The 18,572-nt window shown below is 36.3% G+C and overlaps 1 protein-coding gene across 6 annotated transcripts in view; it reads left to right on the forward strand.

Moving 5' to 3' along the window:
- Positions 1–18,572, forward strand: part of znf423 (zinc finger protein 423) — a 403,631-nt gene that overhangs the window by 49,492 nt on the left and 335,567 nt on the right. For 2 of the 6 annotated variants that reach the window (XM_069901636.1, XM_069901638.1), the window contains exon 1: positions 4,478–4,619. The exons of the other annotated variants lie outside the window; for them this stretch is intronic. The gene's annotated coding sequence lies outside the window, so the exon portion shown is untranslated. Of the gene's footprint in view, positions 1–4,477; positions 4,620–18,572 lie in introns of those variants that run through there. 6 annotated transcript variants of the gene reach the window in all.

Below are 18,572 nucleotides of genomic sequence, written 5' to 3' on the forward strand. Positions count from 1 at the left end.
TTAAAAAGAAACTTTTCACATACATCTTGAGGAAAAGAACTTCATGCCTTGTATTTGTTTGGAATTCTATATTGATACCTGATAAAAATTCACATATCATAGCCTGATCTCATTCACACCTTGGAAGTTATGCAGAAAATTGTACAAAATCTTAAATATCTATCAACTCCTATCCATGTGATCCTGTTATCACTTTGAGAGGAAGAAAGTATCATTCATTGTACTTCAAAGTTTTCAATATTCCAATTTGTTTTACATTTTTAGAAATTGACTTGTAACCAATTGTTTGGGCAAGATACTGAACACTTAAAGGGTCATCTTCCAGCAGTGAATTTTATTGCTGTTATTTCCAATGAGATGTATTATGGTTTATTCCCAATCAGTGTAACTCATTAGTAACCTACACATTCCATATTTTTTTTACATGATAGAGGAATTGGGGGATATGGGGAGAAGGGAGGTAGGTGGAGTTAGGTCATAAATTAGATCAGCCATGATCATATTGAATGGCGGAGCAGGCTCGATGGGCCTTTTTTGGCCTACTCCTGTTCCTACTTCCTATGTTCCTATATTGAATTTAACTCTCCTTTTCTCTTCCCAATGTTTATTTTCTTGAATTATAGTGATATCTAAAACTGCACGTGATAGAATAACGTAAGTTAAAGGCTATACAAAAGAAAACAGTATGTCAATGACTATCCAAAGGTCATGTTAATCTAAAGGTTCCAAACCTTTGGAAATACAGCATCAAGTGTTTCTTTTTCAATCTTTTTTGGTTAAACAATACAATGAGTATTGTATAAAGTAAACAATACATGAGGAGAATAGAATATGGAATCAAATTGTAAAAGTAAAAACATCAATATATTGCAATACATAAATACAACATATAACATATTGAACAATATTATCCCTTTCTCCTCAATTTGGAACATTCAAAAAAAGAGAAAAAAATTATTGTTAAAACCCCATCTAACCTACCAAAATAACAGCAACAAAAAGGCTGGGCATCCTAAACTGAGAGTTCGCTAAAACAGATCAATACAAACTATTTATCTGGTTCTTGCCAATTTAAAAAAAACAACAGAAATCCAAAACAGTCTGGAAGGAAAGTCAAAATACCAATTAACTTGTATGAAAATAGTTTATAAAATGATGCCAAGTCTCTTCAAAGTTAACAGTAAAACTTGTAATTTTTTTCTAAGCTTCAACATGACATAACTTGAGAGAATCATTCCATCAAAGTAGATGAATTAGGATCTTCTTATTTAATTAAAATGAATCTGCTGGTCAACTGTGTAGTAAAGGCTACAACCTGATGTGCAGAAGTGGGAACTCGACCCACCTTTGGAACTATAATTCCAAAAATAGAAGTCAATGGATTAGGTTGCAATCTAGTACCCAGTATAATTGACAAAGTCTTGAAAATAACTGTCCAATGCTTCTATAATACAGAGCAAGATCTAAACATGTGTTTGTGTGGCCACTTGTAATTTACATCTATCACACATAGGACTAAACTTGGGCAAGATAAGGGCCAATTTATCTTTCAACAAATGAACCTGATTTATCACTTTAAACTGAATCAATGCGGGTTGAGCACATAATGAAGAGGTATTAACCATTCCAAAAATCTTTTCCCAAAGTTCCTCTGGGAGAAGTGACTGAAGTTCCATTTTCCAAGCTCCTCTAATTTTATAATTGGAGATCGATTACAATTTTAATAAAATATTGTAAATATTACCTATTAAACCCTTAAGAAAAGGATTGAAATGAAAAAGAGTATCAACCAAATCCTGTTGATATGATATAGGAAAGTTACATAATAGCTTATTCAAAAAACGTCTAACTTGCGGAAATAGCTTAAAAAAAATGTGACGGGTATAGTTGTTAGATATATCAAAAGACATTAAACATAAATCTATAAACAGATCTGAAAAATAGACAATTTCTTTGCTTTTCCAAAAAGTCTTGATTCATTATAGACGATGAAAAAAAAGTTGAGATAAATAGTACTAGATAAACTAAAAATTTTAAAATCAAAAAATTTGCAAAATTGGAACCAAATCTGTAATGTATGTTTAAGTATTGGGTTGAAAATAACTACAAATATGAATTCCAAATCTGTCTAATATTGACAATATTGTATATGATCATGATGAAATACGCCATTTCTCTTCTGATTTACATAAATCTCAATTTCCTGATAATACCATAAGCTTGGATAGATTCTTGCAACTATTAAATATCCCTAAAATTTCAAATATTGATCAACTTTCATTGGAAGCTCCAATATCAGAAACAGAAATTTTTAAAGCTATTTGCTCTCTTCTATCCGGCAAAGCCTCAGGCCCAGATAGTTTTACTGTTGAATTTTTAAAAAATGCTTTGCTAGCATACTAATGCCTCAGTTGTGTAGGTTTTTTAATGATTCTGTATCTTTTTGAACTTTGCCAAGGATATCTTATGAAGCATCAATTTTGTTAATTCTTAAGAAAGTTGAAGACCCTTTAGATTGTGCTTTCTGTTGACCCAATAACGTTGTCGAATGTTGATTCCAAAATTCTTTCTCAGATTTTAGCTTTCAGATTGGAAAATATTCATCCTCGGGTAATTTCTATGGACCAAACGGGATTAATAAATAAGTGTTACTCACATTTTAATATCTATAGGTTAGTGAATATTACTTACTCTCCATCGATTAAAATTCCAGAATGTATCTTATTGTTAGATGCAGAAAAGGCTTTCGATAGAGTAGAATGGAAATATCTGTTTGAAATTTTAGAGAGATTTAATTTCAGTCCTGGTTTTATTTCATGGATTAATTTGATCTATCATGCTCCTGTTGCTGCTGTAATTATTAATGATCAAAAATCCTCTTTTATAAATCTGTTTTGAGGAACCAGACAGGGTGGTTCATTAAGTCCTTTATTAATTAACCTAGCCTTGGAACTTTTAGCGATAGCACTTCGTCACTCCAGTGATATTCAGGGTATTAACAGAGGAGATATAATTCATAAGATATCTTAATACGCAGATGATCTTTTAGTATATATTTCAGATCCTGAGAAATCAATGCTATCTGCTTTCACAATTCAGTATTTTTTCAGGATATAAATTGAATCTCCATAAGAGTGAACTATTTCCAATGAATATGGATGTACCTACCTACGAGCATATACCTTTTTGAACACTACATATCTTATGGTAAAGATCACAAAAAAATGTATACACTTAAAGATTTATATAAATTTAATTTTCTTACTTTGATTGACTATGAAACAAACACGCTCTAGATAGTCTCCATTGGCCATAACATTAATAGATCATATAAATGCTATTAAGATGATAATTTTACCTAAATTTTTGTATATATTTCAAGCAGTTCCAGTTTTTATTCCTAAATAATTTTTTGACAATTTTGACTCTAAAAATTCTTGTATATGGAATAATAAAAATGCTAGATTGAGTAAATTTCATTTGCAGAATTTAAAGAAAGATAGTGATACGTCTTTACCTAATCTTAGATTTTATTATTGAGCAGTTAATACTTGATATATTATTTTCTGGGTATATTATTCTGACAAACCTGAATGCCTTCGTTGGACAGCTGCAATTATTTTGACCTATTGTCATATAAAGTTCACAAACTCTCTTTGTACATCATGTAATGGAAATTCTTCCTTTAATAGCCATATGGAATTTGTTTTAATACTCAGTAAAAATTGCTTACGATTGTGATTAAGGTAACAGTAAAATCCTTGGTATTTGGAATTCAAGCAAACCAGTAGCCTCAAGCAACTGGCAAAAAAAATTGAGGAAAATAAATAAATTAAATCAGAATAAAATAATAGGTTAAAAACAAATGTTCTCTGAAGTAACACACAAACTTTTGGTGAAGATGGGAGCAAATATTCAGCCAGCAGAGTGCCTTGATTGTGCTTTGTTTATAGCAGCTGTTTCCATAAAGTTTGAATGAAGTGGTGTTGCTCAGGATGAAGAACTGGTTGATGCTGCTCGCTTGCTGCTGGGATTACTTTAAGTGCCTCCTTGATACCTGCTTAGTTTAATTATCTATAATGTTGCTTGTTTTTCGGGCGGCTCTGTGGAGGGGGAGGAACCTGCAGATGCAGCGACAGTTAAATACTTTCAAAGTAAGTGACTCAAAATAAAGTAAAAAAATTTTTAAGGTTTATATGTTCACACAAGTGAAGTTTGTTCGGTACATTTTTGTGCTGTTGTCTTTCAATCTGTTTATTCTTAATGCAGGTGTATTAGTTAGGCATTGTAAAAGTAAGTCTCAAGCAATCAGAAAGTACAGTACAACTCCAATTATCCAAAATTAGATTCTCCGAAATCCTCATTTAGCTGAAATTTAAAAAAAAAAATTGGATAAATGAGGATATCTGAAATCCTCATTTATCCGAAATCTTTTCAGAGCCAAACTGACTGGGGAAGTTGGGCTCCCGGCGCCGGCAGCAGCGCAGCGGATCTCGGACCCCTGGTGCTGGCAGTAGTGGACTCAAGCTCCCAGGCAGGAGCGGGACCCTCGGGCTCCCGGCACGAGCAGAGCCTTAGTGGGGAAGTGTCGGAGATCGGTGGTGGCCAGCATTTTTTCGGTGAGAATTAATCTTTATTTTAATGCTTAAAAACCTTACATTGTTGTTTGTTGTTGTATAATCACTGTTACAAGTGATTTGCTGTTGCTACTGAGCTGTTTTTAAAAACAAATTGACCAATTCTCTGAAAAATAACCGTTGATCCAAAATGGGCCCAGTCTTGACCATTTCTGATAATTGGAGTTGTACTGTATACTTATCTGGCATCTACCAACCCCCATAGATTTCAAATACCAGGAGTTTGAATGCATTTGTTTTACAAATGTTCATTGAAACAGTGAAATAGATTTTATAAGACCACATGACTGACATTAAATCTGTTGGTATACTTTCCAAATTCTTCATCAATTGTGTGTGGTTGATGAAAATGTAATGGAATCAAAATTTCCTGCCAATATCAGGTGAGGATTTGTACTAGTTTTGTTATCATTTAGGGCCAAAGATGTCTGTCTTTGTCCAGGAGTTGCTATTGGTTGTATGGCTCCCTGTAGAGATCTGAAATGCTTGTATCTTTGATGTGTGGGGATGAACAAGGAATTGAATTCTATCTGGATTCGAGAAATGTTGCATAAGACGTTTTCCTTATTTTTAAAATAATTGGTATTAAACAGCTAATTGAAGTCCATTGTATATTAATGTTTACAGTTGTCTCTGTATTTCTTAGCATGTTTTGGAATGGATTGGAGATTAAAATGATTAATTTATCTTGTGAATATTATGTACTGTGAGATGATTGAAATTTGTTAGCTGATGTCATAGTGTTTAATTATAAATTTAGTGTACACAAATTAATTACTTAATATAATGTTCTTAATTTACTTTGCATTAAAAGTTTGAAACTAACGAGCCTCTTCAAGTGGGGGGGGGGGGAATTGATTTTTCTGCAGCAAACCCTGAGAATAGCAGGTTTGGGAATATTTCAAGTCGAGAACTAATGTCCAGATCATAAACTAACATTTTAACTCGTGACAAATGAGAAGAAGCAGGATTATATTCGGTTGAATTAAGACAATACCTGATTTCTTACAAGTGTATCATATTTAATTTAATAGCCAAATAATTTATGAATCCAGTGGGTGGTAACAGAATTTTTCAGCAAATGCTTTAATGAAGCTAATCAGTTCTTGCATAGTTAAACCATTTTTTTCTGACGCCAAAACTTGTTTTTGCACAGGATCTGAGAATCTGAGTCCACTGAAATGAATATGCTTTTCAAATATATTATTTCATGCATAAATACAATTTTTCTTTAACAAAAATGAGCCTGCAGCTGACGTGGACATTACCCCTCCATAAATCTTTGTCCGTGAAGCCAAGCCAAAGAATAATGTGCTAATTAGAAATATGTTTTAAAAGATAGAATTGTAGCAGGACTTGTTCATTCCAGGGAAGTAACAAATGTATTTAAATTAATGGTACCTGATGTTGTGGAAAGACCCAGGAATTTGGATGTATCCTGGAGCATATGACAGCATTTGATTTATAAGTCATTTCATGCATCATGTGCTTTGGCTTCTGGATGTTGGATTGTCAATACAACTACATAAGATTGAACATTACTGGGTTTGCCACAGTATATAAAAACTGAAGTATTTCTTGGTCTACAAAGTGGAGTGGTCTGGATTTTGTTTATAAATGCCACTGAATGAAACCATTGCTCTTACCCCTTCTAAACCAGTGGAATCAGAACTTCTGTGTCTCGTTAGTCAAATATGGAAATTCACCTCTTCGTTAACAATGCATTATCAGTCATCAGGCAGGCCTCAGTTTTGCTGAAATTCCCCAGTCTGGGAATTGGCCTTGCATCTTGCACTGGGTTAGATCGAGTGCAAGACTTCAATTTTGCCAGGGGTTGAGGTGCTGTGGAGCAGAAAGAAAAGGGAACAACCTTTATTTTAATATGTTTAATTGTAATGGCTATTTTGCTTAGTTTCTAAAATATCTTCAATTTTATTTAAAATGTAGACATTCAGCACATTAACAAGCCCACGAATCCATGCTGCTCAATTAACCTACCACAACGGTACATTTTTGAAAGTTGAGAGCATCCTGAGGAAATCCATGCAGACAGAACCTACAAACTCCTTACAGACCTGGTTGCTGTGCTGTAACAGTGTTTTGCTAACGGCTCCACTAACCTTGATGCCCCAAATAAAAACTGTGCCACCTTTTAAATATTTTTGTGAACAGCCTTAACAGTTATTGAAGCTTAGGACAGGCCTTACTGGCTGTTAAGGCATGCAAGTGAGTTTTTGTGGCAGGGGTTGCATAATGCACCTTTTGAAGGCTTTTGCTACAAAAGTTTTTCCACTGGAGTTTGGGAGGCTTTGGTCTCATGGATAAAGATAATATATAAATATGGTCATATGGTGGGGACATCAATTACAAAAGAAGACACAAAAGTCCAAATATGTCAAAATGCCTTGAACTTTTTGGGTTAATCACAGATCTTATTAGCTTGCAATAGGAAGATGTTCAAAAGCAGATTGGCAAAAGTTGACCAAATGGCCAACATTGTAATACAGTTGTACTTTTTTTCATTTTTCAATATTGTTATTAAATTTTTATATGGGAATACATGCAAAAAAGGAATGATGCAACTGAACAAAGTAAGCAAACTCACTGGAACACAAAACAAATTTTTCATTATGCAATTCAAAGATAAAGTAGAAAAGAGAAGGAAAAAAAACAAATAAAAATAATTTTATAATCCAAACCCCAAACCATTTCAAAGTTGCATTGTTAATATAAAGCAAAAATAAAAAGAAACACAAATTTACGAGAACTACAGATTACTTAATTATCATTACCATTAAAGGTTATGAAAATAATTCAAAAAGCAGCCCCAAAGATTTGAAAAAATTAAATTTAAGACACTTGTTGAACATCTAATTTTCTCCAAAGTTAAATATATGACATCAAATCATGTAACCATTGATTGGATGGGGCAGCATCTTTCCACCTGATCAAAATAGCATGTATAAGAGACAATTTCACTACCTTCTGATCAACTATCCCAGACAAGGACATTAAAGGATCTGATGTTATGTTTACATTAATAATTATTAATAAAGTATGGAAGACCTGTTCCCATTATTTGACAAGGGTCGAACGAGACCAAAACATGATGAATTAGTGAACCGTCCTCATTCTTGCATCTGTCACGATAAGAGCTAATATAAGGATAAATATGAGCTAATTTAACTTTTGACATATAATTTCTAGACATATCTTTAAGTTGCCACATTGACCACTGCCAGTGGGCTGATATCGCCTCAAACCGTGCATCTTGGCGCCTCACAGTTCGGCGGGCAGCAACCTCCTTTGAAGAAGACCGCAGAGCCCACCTCACTGACAAAAGACAAAGGAGGAAAAACCCAACACCCAACCCCAACCAACAAATTTTCCCCTGCAACCGTGTCTGCCTCTCCCGCATCGTACTTGTCGGCCACAAACGAGCCTGCAGCTGACGTGGACATTTACCCCTCCATAAATCTTCGTCCGTGAAGCCAAGCCAAAAAGAAGAGTAATGAGTGATGGGCTCATAGAGATGTGTGTTAGTCAATTTAAAAAATAGAGTTCCAAGAATCTTCAGAAGTTGAAATATTTTAATTTTATCCAATGAAGTTTGCCTTGATGTCAGCAAACCATCATATTCAAAAGATATTAACCTTTCTGAGTTGGTTGTAGGATGTAAATAGTCTCCATCAAATTCATAACAGGAGCTGGAAAAGGTAGATTGTTAAGAATGGTGAAAGTACCTAATCTGAAAGTATCATTTTTTAAAAAAAAAATGAGAGAATTTGTTAAATTAAATTTTGTACAGAGTTGCTCAAATGTAGCAAGATTATTATCAATGAAAATCTTTGAAAACATTTAATACCTAACCTGAACCATTCCTGAAAGGCAGAGTCCATCAAAGAAGGTTGAAAAAAGTAATTTGATAGAATAGGACTAAATCATATTTTAATTTGAATCTCTGCAATGTTTGTAAAATTTCAATTTGGAGACTTTAAAAATAAAATTATCTATCACTTCCTGGATTCTTCCAGTAGCAGTTAAGAAACTCATTAATCTGGTTGTGAGGATGCTCATTTGCAAACAGCTTTTGTGGTTTGATGAATATGCTGTTAATCTAAATCAAACAAGTTGTGATCAAGAACTTTTGGGTCTTGTGTGGTTCTAATTTAGATATTATGGCGGCCCGCAATTGCGGAGATCGGGCCGACACATCGCGCGGCAGCAGACGCGGATAGAGATTACTAAAGCGACTCCCAGGACAACGAACTGTCTGGGGTAGAAGCTGCGGCAGCATCAGACCAACAGCCCTAAAATGGCGTTGGTCAAGCTGCCCAGCGAACTCAGCAGAAACAGGCTTGGGAAGAAGAGCACTCATATGCCTGGATGTTCCCACCCGCTATTGTTATTCATAGGGCTGACTCAGTCAATCAGCAAAAATGGCGGGAACTTGAACAGTATAAAAGCAGCCTTTCCAGCCCTAATAAAGGAGTGAGCATAGCCTGCCACACTGTGTGTGTGTGTTTCTTTGTAGCGGTCAGTGTGGTTCTAATTTAGATAAATTGTCAGAGGCCCAAAATCCTGACCATCAGTATGTTTGAAATTATTACAGCTGCTTGGATTGGGATGCATATGCATTGCAGCTGAGATTGGATACTTTTAGCATGGACTTTTGTAAGAATGGCATTGACATTCAGTGAAAAATTTTGATACAGTGCCTCAAGGGGCTGAATTGTACTTTTTGAATTTCAATTGATAATGGTCCACTTTTTCATTTAGAGCACCATTGAGATTCAAAGGTGATTTTGATTTCACAATTTGATATTCTTGTACTTGATGATAATTGGCATTCAGAGCAATATTGCAAGTATGTTTTCCCTCATTGTTAGATCACCATGCAAGAATGTGCATTTATTTTCTACTTTTTGCTCCTGCAAAAGATGCTACCATACAGTGGTGACTCTGTGTGGAGCTTTGACGGGAATAATCAGATATTCCCATTCAGAACGATTACAGCTTGAACCCATGGCCACAGAAATTAACTTAGCAGTAAGTAAAACTATACTTAGGACCTTGGTAGATCCAGTGCAAACTTGGACAGATGACTGGCAATTCAAACAGCTGCCGCTTTGGCCATTTAATTAAGATTAACCACGCTGATATGGGGGAGGGGTGTTACAGGTCAAACTAAGACACTGGCCCCTAAAACCTCAGTGCAGTACCATCCTCCTGGCCAACGTACCAGCTTTAGAAAACAAAATAGATGAACTTGGATCCAGATTACAGCAGCAGAGGGACATCATGTCATCAGTGACGTGACTGAACGAGGGCATTCGGACACAGTGCTCTGTAGCATGAGTAAAAGCTCTCACAACTGGATGGAGAACAAACACTTTTATTAGCTTACAACTAAGGGTAGGGTTTCACAGTAGCTTCTGGGTTTAGATGGGAAACTAGGGTTACAAGTGAGCAGATGGCGGCGGGACCAGCCATCAGCACAACACCCTACCAGTGAATCCCAGTTCACTGCAGGCTTCAACCCAAGGGCTTCACTCTACTTGTGGATCAGACACCGGCCTCAATAAAAACCAGAGGAGGTGGCATTTACGTTATCATCAATTCATCGTGGTGCACAAATGTGACGGTATATACACCAGTCTTCTTCTCCCGACCTGAAACATCTGGCAATCAAGTCACATACATTCTATTTGCTGAGTGAGTTCGCCTCCATCTTGGTCACTGTGTACATTCCACCCCAGGCTAACATCAGGGTAGCATTGGAGGGGCTGAGCTTCCTGGTCGTTATAGGGGACTTCAAACAGGCCAACCCGAAGAAGTCTCCAAGAAACTAACACATGACCTGCAAAACCAGGGGAGCCAATACACTTGGCCATAGCTACACACCACCAGGAAGAATGTCTACTGAGCCATCCACAGCTGCTCTTCGGCATGTCTGATTACCTGGCTGCACTTCTACTCCTGGCAAACAAGCGGAGACTGAGGACTACAGCAGCAGTGGTGAAGATGGTGAAAATATGGTTGAGGGGGGTGGAGGAGCAACTGTAGGACTACTTTGAATCCGTGGACTGCACCATATTCAAGGACTCATCTTCAAACTTGAATGAAAATGCCATGGCTGGGACATCATGATATGTGGTAGAGATGGGAAGCAGAGTCCCGACTCTCCTGGAGAATCAATTAAAAAAAAAAGATTTTTACCAAATCAACTTGAAAGAAAACATAAATTTTAACCTTACCAGAGTATCACCAAAGAGGAACAAACCTGCAGCGAAGACCTCCGGGGTTCAACGAGTCAGAGATGGAAGTCAGAAGCAGAGCCCTCCTCGAAGTAGAAAACCTGCGGTTGAGGCTTGACGCAACCCTCATGTAAGTGGTTCACTAGCTGGGGTGAACGGTGGAACATCTTTGCTGCTGGAACGAACAGACGCCACTGAAGATGAAGTTGAGCGCATGTTCACAGGCAGGCGCATGCGCGAATCGGACGAAGGTGCTGAGGTTGTCAGCACTGCTAGTATCGGTGAATGCAGATGGAAGAAATTTGACCTGGAGGAGGAGGAGGAAGGAAAAGAGGATACCGACAATAATAGCACTGAGAGTGAAGAAAGCTTATGCAAGTTTGGAAGAAGAGGAATAACAAATTGCTATATCTGATAAGGGTTTTAAAAAAAACAAAATAAAGAAGCTCTAAGTATTCTATTGAAGATGTAATGAAGGCCTTGGACAAGAAGGAAAGAAAAAGATACAAATTTAAAAAAAAATATTCTGTCAGAAGTGACTCAATTTAAAGGAGCTATTGGAAATTTGATAGAGTAAAGGATGTGGATGAGAAAATGATGGATGTAATGGATAGAACAGATAAAATAGAAACTGACATTGATGGATGGTCTGCAGAAAGAAAGAAATGATGGGAAAATAACATTAGAAAACTTTAGTAGAAGGAATAATATCAAAATTGTTGGTTTTAAAGAAGGAGTGGAAGAAGCGGAACAAATAATTTTCTTCCAGGAATGGTTGCCAAATGTTTTGGGCGAGAATAATGTTGAAACACAAATTGAGATCAAGAGGGCACGTGGGTCCCTTATGCCTCGTCCCATGTCGGATCAAAAACCATGTTCTGTCTTTGTTAAATGCTTCAGATACCAAGACAAAGAAAAGAAATACTCAGTGCAGCAGCAATGGGAGCAAAGGCAAGAGGAGGAACATTGGAAGTTGAGGGAGGCAAAGTATTGTTCTATTCAGACACAAGTGCAGCATTGCTGAAATACAGATGGGAATTTAATCCAGTCCTTTGACATAAAGGATATAATCTTGTGCTACAACATCGAACAACTCTGAAGATTACAATGCTGGGAGGTGAAAAGAAATTTTTCTAGCATCTTCAACGTGCAATAGACTACGTGAGCCAATTGCCAGATCTTAAAGATTGAAATGGTAGATACATCTTAAAGAAATGTTTTCTTTTTATCTTTTTATACATTTCTCTTGCATACAAAGAATGAAATGTTATTACTCTGGGAACATTCTGGGGGACTAGGGACGGTGGGGACCTGATTTCTGTCATATCACGTGTGTTCATGTGGCTTTTGCCACAACCTGTAAAATAGAGGGGAATAGTGTTGGAAAAATATATTATCCACATTATACAGGGGGAGTATATTTTGCTTTTCTTTACTTCTACTTCATTACTTTTTCTTCTTTCTATTGGAACTGTGGAGATCGTGCATTCTGCCCTGGAGGATATGGATTGATCGATCTATGGGGGGGGGGGAGAGGAGGAAGGGAATGAAAGATTTTACTTGATAAACCTCTGTAGGGATGAGTAATACAGTGAAATTTGTTATAATGTTAATGGCTTACATAACATGGTTAAAAGAAAGGATATTGACACTTTTTAAAAAAGGAGGCTGACCTGGCCTTCCTCCAAGAGACACGCTTAATTGAAAAAGATAATCAAAAGTTAAAAAGAGATTGGGTCAGTCAGGTTACAACTTCCTCTTTTTACTCAAAACCAAGAAGAGTAGCAATATTGATTATGGAAAAGTCTTCCAGTTAGAACACAGGATGTAGTCACAGATCCTGCAGGTAGGTTTGTAATGGTATAAGGATTAAGAAAGAATATAGAAGGGAGGTGGAAGAGTTAGAAAAAGATACCTCATTTGGAAAAGGAGCTTCAACAAAGGGGTTCTGAGGAAAAATGGAGATTACTTATTAATAAAAAGCTTAAGTATAATACATTACAAAGTCAGAAAGGAACATTAAGAACTAAACAAAGATACTATGAGTTTGGGGAAAGAGCTCGTAAGGTCCTTTCTTGGCAGTTGAATGCAGAATAGGTCTCAAGAACAATCAATGTGGTCAAAACAGATGCAAATAGAATATCTTGGAAACAGCAAAAAATTAATGAGGCTTTTAAGCAATTTTATTCTAAATTACATCGATCAGAATCTCAAGGAGCTATTAATAAAATTGAAGAGTTCCTCTCACGAATGAAACTTCCAAATTTCGAAGAACAGGAAGGATTCAATGCCCCCTTTACCCAGATAGAAATGAGGGAAGCATTGAACGCATTTCAGGTTAATAAGTCTCTGGAGGAGAATGGGTTTCTCCATTGAATTTTAGAAAGAATTTAAAGATCTTTTGATGCCTCTTTATGAAGGTATTAGATCAGGTGGTTGAGACTTGTACTCTCCCGGAACCATTTTCAACGGCAATAATTATAGTGATACCTAAAAAAGATAGATACTCTCTGAAAGTCATCTTGTTGGCCTATTTTATAATTGAAATTTTTACTGAAATTAATAAATACGGATCAAACAGGCCTTGTCAGAATGAGACAGTCTGCTGATAATGTAAGCAGACTGTTTTAGGGTAATTCATCTGGGCCAAAGGAGAGGTGATTTGAGCGCAGCTGTGGTCCTAGATGCAGAAAAGGCATTTGGTAGATTGGAATGTCACTTTTTATTTCAAGTGCTGGAAAGATTTGGATTAGGGCATTATATCATGAACCTAAAACCAGAATTGTAACTAATGGACAAATTTCTCCAGCATTCCCCCTATCTAGATCTAGCAGACCAGGATGTCCACTATCCCCGGCTCTCTTTATACTGGCTATATAACCGTAAGCTGAGGCAATTCGGCGAGATCCAGATATTAAGGGATTTAGGGTTAACCAGGAGGAATATAAAATTAATTTATTTACAGATGATGTATTGATATACTTAATAGAACCAGTAACTTCATTACAGAAATTGTACTAAAAACTGGAAGAATGTGGAAAAGTGTCAGGTTATAAAATAAATTGGGATAAAAGTGAAACTATGCTGCTTACGGGTGGGGATGATAGTCTTTGTCAAAGAAATACTCAATTTAAATGCCGCCAACTGGGATAAAATATTTAGGGATCAAAACAGATAATAATTTACACAATTTATATAAATTAATTGATCTCCACTTAAAAAAGTTGAGGATCATTTGAACAGGTTGATGGCTCTGCGAATAACACTAGTTGGCAGAGTCGATTGTGTGTTTTTTAAAAAATGAACATATTTTCAAGAGTACAATATCTCTTTCAGGAATTCTCTATATTAGTGCCTCAGAAGTTTTTTTCAGGAGCTAAATAAACATGTCAGAAAATTTCTATGGAAGGGCCAGAATCTCCTTAGAAAAATTAATATGGAAATGTGAGTTGGGAGGTTTACATCTCCCAAATTTTAAAAATTATTATTGGGCAGCCCACACTAAATACCTTACCTCCCTATTTAATGGAGGATACAAATCTTCATGGGTATAAATAGAACTGTATAAAGTGGGAGAGAAGATAGCAGAAGATAAATGGGATTCAAAATTAATATATGGGAAGAAAGAAGCCCCTTTGTTAAAACATTTAATTAATATCTGGAGTAAAATAAATTAATATCTGGAGTAAAATAAATTATCAGATGGGTACTGGGGTGAGGGGTGGGGGGGGAAGGAAGGGGGAGAATATCTCCAAAAACACTCTTGACTCAGAATAGACTTAAACTCTTTTAGATATCTGGTCTTGAACAGGGATCACATTTATTGAGGATTGTTATGAGCAGAGGCAACTTGTGACATTTGAACAATAACAATTAATGCTGCCACATTCTTGGGGGTGCACTCCTACCAAAAACAAGTTGGTATTGCTAATAATACAATATTCTGCTATATTCAGTTAGGGCATATTTAAGGGATAAATTGGGCCTGACAATGACTCTATCAAAGTGTAGTGATGTGAAGACTCTGATTCTAAAGGGAAATACAAAGAAATTTACTTCAGCAATATATTTACTATTTCAAATGAGAACCCCTAAACAGGGGGAACACAAGTCTAGAGAGAGATGAGAATCAGACTTAAATATAAGTATTGGTGATCAAAATTGATCTGATTTATTCCAGGACTCTACGATTGTATGGTAGAAAGGGATGTGTGGACGAGGGAGTCATGAAGGGAGTAGTCCCTTTGGAAAGCGGAAAGGGGAGGAGAGGTTAAGATAGTCTGGTGGTGGGATCATGTTGTAGGTGTTGGAAATTATGGATGCAGATGGTGAGGTGTTAGATGAGGACATGGGGAATCCAGTTCTTGTGGCTAAGGACAGAGAGGGTCAGGACAGATAAATGGGTGTGATGCTTCACTACCTGATGAGCTCAACACATTTTATGCTCACTTTGAAATGGTACCAATAAGAATCCCTAAAGAAGTTTGCAATCCTATGAGGTCTGTCTCTGAGGCCAACGACAGAACATCTTTCAAGAGCATGAACCCTCGCAAGGTGTCAGGCCCCGATAGTGTACCTGATAGGGTACTGAAAATCTGCCAACCAACTATCTGCAGTTTTCACTATCATTTTCAATGTCTCATTGCTGCAGTTGGAGTTTCCTACCTGCTTCAAAAAGGAATCATGCATACTAATGCCAATCCTAACGCTCAGTGACTATCAGCCAGTAGCACTCTCATATACTGTGATGAAATGCTTTGAGAGGTTGGTCATAGCCTGAATTAACTCACACTTGGACCCAATGTAAATCGCCTATCCCACAGTCACTCCTGAGGCGATGCAATCTCACTGGTTCTCCACTAAGCCTTGCTTCACCAAGACAACAGCAACATGTACATCAGACTTACTTTTCATCGTCTGTTTTTTTTTGCTAGAATTAGAAAACCAATTCTGAAAAAAAGTGAGAATATGGATTTTTGAAAATTTGCTGCCACATTCTTGGGGGTGCACTCCTACCAGAAGTAGGAGTATACTTCTACCAGAACCACTTTGGTCTGGGTAGTCCTCCAGATAATCTCGTCCGAGTTTCTCTCGTGTCTTCTTCACCTGTCCTTTAAAATTATTAAGTCCATGCCTTTAAACAAAAGAACCTGTTCAATGATTATCCTGAAGTCATTTGTTTGCAGTGCATCACTGACACTTTGATTGGTGGTATGATTTAGTGGTCAGGTTCCATTCTAGTCCCTGAATGTTTTCAATGAATGATTCGGTGGGCAGGTATATGCTGGACTAACCTGTACAGTGAACACTAAACAATATGTTGCAATTTGTCGATTGATACCCAATGTTATGCTTGGAGTGTGTTGAAAACTTGCATCCCAATGCCACAATTCTGTCTCTTCATCAAAAAAAAATGAAAGTTAGAAGATAGTCAAAAAACATATTTCTTTGAGTTGCAACATTATAGTTATTCATTAGCTTTATCCTTCACTCAAATTCTTTTTTGCTGCTGTAATCTGGATTTAACAAATAATGAATGTTTTCTATCTTTCCTGATTTTAGACCTTATAGAATTCCTGCTACTATTGTCTCCATGAAATGTACCAATGGTTTGCTGGCATTCCTTCTCAGTATGTGCATTGGAAAAATCTTTATTGGAACACAAAACTCAATAATGGAAATACACAAAAGATATGAAGCGTCTATCGAGAGAGAAAAATATTTTCAGTCATCGTCCATCAGAACATGATGAAATGTAATCATCCAATATGTTCACTTTGTATATCTCTCCTTGGATACTACCTAATCACTGTGTATTTCCACTATTTTCCAATTTTACTCCGTATTTCCAGCATCTGAATGATTTTGTTTCTTGTGAGCTTGTTTCTGAGTATAAAACCAAATTTCAGAATTTGTGTTGTCTATTTTTGCCATTACTTCTAAGCTCTTCATACAGGGAAATGATGGGGATCAAAGGAATATTCAGATCACAAGAATACTGACAGGACACTTCAGCACTCTCCTTCAAATGCTGGCACTTCTATTTTCTGACCGATGATCATTTACGGCCCCCATTCTCCAATCCATCAGTGCGGTGCTTTACAAAAGAAAATTGTGGCAATTTTATCTAAGGGTGTGTTCCAGTGCCATAAAGATGCTTAAACTAATTTGGTTGAATCCAGAAGCCAGCAACCTGATATTAAACAGAACAAGAATAAAGCAAAGTTAAGAAATAGTAAGACTTGGAAGGGGCATAAAAATGTGATACAGAATTTCTTTTATTTTAGTTTGGTTTGTGGTACTAAACCTAACTGAATACCCTGTATTATATTTTCTGGGTATTAGTTTGCTGGATCTAATAACAGTTTCATCAACAAAGGATTGAAGATTCAAAAGACAATTAGATTAGACGAATTCTTATACAGACAAGTAGATTCTTCAATTCATATGTTAGTTTTTTTAAGAAAGCATTTTCAATCCAGCTTGATTTTACATTTGTTATCTGCTTTCTATGTTAAATGTTTTGAAATGTCATCTCTACGTGCATATATCTTTTTGCCAATGTAGAAATAAGTTTGGATTGGCAAGATACTTAATTTTTAAAAAAAATTACTGTTAGATTATTCCAGAAAATCCAAAACATTGCTGCTACTGGAATATTTTTGAGTTTAGTTGCAAGGTAGAGAATGTACATCAAAATATTTATGATTGTAATTATTTGAAAGGCTCAAAAAAATGTGGTTACTCTGTCACGTCAAGGTCCCCCTACTGGAAGTGTGAGTATTCTGACTTATTATTAAGAAAATAAGGACCAGGACCATAAACTGACTGTATTTGGAGTGCAAACAGGATGAATGATGTAGTAATTTGATGGTTTCACATTTTTGCTTTCTAGATCATTTAGAGGGAAGAGGAGTGGTATTTGTTGATTTTGCAAGATGGGAGTTTTGGTGAGGGAGGGATTGAACAGAACTGAGTTGTTTGGCTTTTGCGTTCCACTTTTACTCAAGTTTAAGGCACTTCCTCATCTACTGGATCAAGAATAGTAGTGCCAAAATTATTTTTGATTCATTTTATATCCAAATGCACAGCAGCATATTGATTCTTACCTGAGTACTGGGAAATCAGGGAAGTTAATCGATGAAAATGTCACCATAGTCAGTATTTTGTTTCTGTACAAAGAATTTACATGATGTGAAGAAATTTTACCTTTGAAGTTCAGTAAGGAGCAATGTATGCACGTGAATATTGTCATGTCTATTAGGTTCTCATGAGTTAACCGCTTCTTTGGGCTTTAAATAGCACTGAATAAAATCATTAACGCATGAGGTGAGTGATAAATGTAAACTCCATACCTAAGGTGTTCCCAAGTGCAAATGTTCAGGAACTCCAAAGGTTCATGTCAAGGATAATGGTATGGAGTTATTTGGGGATGTTTAACATCATATTGGCTGTCATTAGAATGAGCTGGAAAACTTCAGGAATTTATAGTAAACTGAACTCAAAAATACAAATTTGAAAGCAGTGGAATTTGCCGTTGTGTCTGTGTTCAGAGCAGTGTAAGGTATACATCTGCTTTAAAATTTTGTCTGCTCTTCCTTTAAGTGATCATTCAGTGATCATTGGGTGATCAAAGATGGAGAGGGCGAGCAAATTTTCTATCTCAGAGGATCTTTCC

This window comes from Narcine bancroftii, chromosome 10 (assembly GCF_036971445.1).
Source record: "Narcine bancroftii isolate sNarBan1 chromosome 10, sNarBan1.hap1, whole genome shotgun sequence".
NCBI lineage: Eukaryota > Metazoa > Chordata > Chondrichthyes > Torpediniformes > Narcinidae > Narcine > Narcine bancroftii.